Here is a 3,523-nt window from a genome sequence, read left to right as displayed (position 1 = left end):
GTAATAAAAAAAACTTTTAAATATTTAATTTCATATTAATATCTATATATTTTTTTCAAAATTTTATGATATATTCAAATTTAAAGTAAAAATATTATTTTTCTCAAAATCACATAAACATTATTATATCAACAAAAACAAAAAAAAATTAAACAGCACATTAAAATGAAGATGTATCCCGCTGCTGCATTGCACGAGTACCCTTCTAGTGTATATATATATATATATATATATATATATATATATATACACACACACACACTATATTATAAATCATTTTACACAAACTCTTAAAAACAATTTTTTATGTATAAAGTATTGTTTAGTTTATGCATATTACTTAAAATTCAAGATTACAAGTAGAATGTGCATGATAACATCTTATTAAAACTTCATGTGTTGAATTCATGTAACTAACTGCAGATAAACATAATCAAATACATGATAAACATCATTTTATATATAAAAAATCTAAAATATAATTAATGTAATTATTGAGTTGTAACAGAATACTTAATTATTATATTTAAAAAATTATTTTACTAAACAAAAAATAAATTAGTTCGTTTTTAAACTTTAATTAAATTATAATAAATAATTGACTTAAAGAAATCACACAAAAAACAAAAACTTTTAAATAGTTAATTTGATAATAATATCGCTTATTTTTTTTAAAAATTTATAATATATTCAAATTTATATTTACTTTAAAAATAAAAACATTTTATTTTTCTCAAAACCAAATAAAATCGCATTACAACATCGATAAACCCAAAATATAAAACGAAATATTAAAATCAAGATATGTCTCGCTGCATTGCACGAGTACTATTCCAGTATGTATGTGTGTGTGTATATATATATATATATATATATATATATATATATATATATATAAAGAGAGAAAGAGCACGAACTTAAATGACGCATATAATTTAAATTTAAGATGTTAATTAAAACAAAAATATTGATTGGTATCGTTATATAGAAACTGTTCATTGACGTTCTCAATAAATGAATAAAGACTTATTGTAAAAGGGATTTGTGGTTGACGAGAGGGGGATTTAAGTATGAAAGAGAGAGTGTGTGTATATATATATATATATATGATATATCTGTTTTATCATATCGATACAGTTAAAAAAGCAGGTGTCTTAAAGGTCCATTCGTTTTAGTTTGATGTGTATTCCCCTATATCAGTAACATCTTTCTATATGCTATATGTGTTGCAAGTTTAATTACCTTTAAATTTCTGTAACAACATAAGCAAAAAAAAAATACCTTGCATATTATTAAAAAAAACCCATTTATTGGGCATAAAAAGTGGCATCTACAAAGGACCTTTAGCTTAGCGGTATGTGAGTCATTGGCCCCGTAATAGGTCAAGAGTTCAAACCTCTTCAAATGTGAGAAGAGTATGTGAGTTTATTTGTTCTATTTACCGCATATAAATATTATATATACTTCAAAAAAAAGTGGCATCTCATAGGACCAAATCTTTACATGTTTTGTTCATCGTCGCTATATGTTTTTAACGATTCTTATCTGTTTTTTTTTTTTTAAATTCAACGGGTCATGTTCTTGTGATTGTGTTTTTATAATGAGTTGGGTTCTTAGTGCAACCATAGAGACGTAGGTCGTTGATTTATTTAGGGACCGAACTCATAAAAAAACTGCAACCACAAAGACCTGACTCATTAAAAAAATGCAATCACTGAGATGTAACTTGTTAAAAGAACACAATCACAAGGACATGATCCGGTGAATTTTAAAAAAAATATGTTTGTATACCTCTTAATAGTTATATTAAGAGGCAACATCTGAATTGTCATGAGGTGAATTTTGTTTAGCAAAAAAAGTCTGTATTTTAATGGTTCTAAAACCCTCTTAATGATTTTGTATCGTGGGTCTCGCTTAACCATTCAGCGTCTTAATTCTATTGTAAACAATTATCAAACAATTATATTTATTTTGTACTATATCATGAGAGACTATTAATCATTTTGATCATTTAATCACTATGTACCAGACCATTCAGCAACTGTAAAAAACCCGAAAAGAAAGTTAAAGTCACCTGATCACAAGGTAATTTGTTCTTTACTTTATTATTTACTTTGTATTTTTACTTGTAGAAAATACATACTCCTGTTATTGTAATAAAATAGAAAAATCATATTAAAAGTATTATATAATAATAATAATAATAATCATAAGGAAAAAAAAAATATAAAAAACATGTTAATGTCATAAAAATAACAAGAAAATATGAAAAAAAATATTTATAATAATAAAAAGTAAAAAAATTACAATAATAAAAAGTATTAATAAAAAAATATAATAAATATAAAAGTTAGAGTAAATTGCAATTTATCCTTGTGGTTTGTGGTTCATTGTTAGGGTTTGTTTCTTAGAGGATGTTTGGTAGTTTCTGAATGGTTTGGTGTAAAATGATTAAATGGTCAGAATGATTAAGAGACTCTCGTGATATAGTGCAAAATGAAATTTAATTGTTGGGGAATTGTTTACAATGAAATTAGGGTGTTGGTTAAGGGAGGCCCAGGATGCGAAATTATTCAGAGGATTTTAGAACTATTAAGAGGCAAAAAAATTTTTTTGCCAAACAAGATTCAACTTTTAACGATTAAGAGGTTGATTCTTAATGAAACTATTAAGAGGTAAACAAATAACCCCTTAGCATCTTAATGATCTTAAGTTATATATGACTATTTGGTAGTGACTTGATGATATAGAAAGTGTCTTATTCGGTAAGTTTAAAAGGAGAACTTTATATAGAAAGTCAACAACTTTCCCCTTCCAATTAAAAAACAAATTCATTTCATCTATGAAAAATCATCCTAAACAAAAACATTCACAATCTATTCTGACATATTAATCAATACAAATAGCTCTATCCATACACGATTAAAGGGCTTACCCAGGTAAGCGCTTACCAAATCACACTACCTTAACGGATAAATATGGTAAGGACCAAGAATTTTACCCAGTAAGAGCGAGATAAGGACCAAAAATCATACCCGATAAGTGAGAGCGACGACTCTTACCATGGTAAACGCTTACCGGATAAATTATTGCATACAATACCGTTTTGGTGGACTAAAATTTTTCCCTGCAAGTCAAAGATAGTGCTAAATTTTACTGGTAAGCGCTTACCAGATAAGTATATGGTAAACGACCCCTAAACGAAAAACCAACCAAACAACCGCTTATCTTTATCTTTATCTTTATGATTTACAGCTTATTGTTGTTTCGATCCCCGTGCACTACAATTCTCTACTTTTTTGGTCCCTTATACTTTTAAGGTAAGAACTAATCTAGTAACAAAAATAACAATAGATTCGTAAATCATAAAGACGAAAAATCACAATTCCTAAACCATAAAGAACAAAAATTGAAATTATTTGATAGCTTTGATTTCTTTTCTGGTGGATGTGGTTCGCCCCACCCTAGTAGGCATGGCAATAGGGCGGGAATGTGGCGGGTTTTGTAATCCCCGGCCCCGACC

The sequence above is a fragment of the Cynara cardunculus genome (genome assembly GCF_001531365.2).
Source record: "Cynara cardunculus var. scolymus isolate 2C chromosome LG 7, CcrdV1, whole genome shotgun sequence".
NCBI classification, from domain to species: Eukaryota; Viridiplantae; Streptophyta; class Magnoliopsida; order Asterales; family Asteraceae; genus Cynara; species Cynara cardunculus.
The sequence above is the reverse complement of the archived record's forward strand: the minus strand, read 5'-3'. Positions refer to the sequence as shown.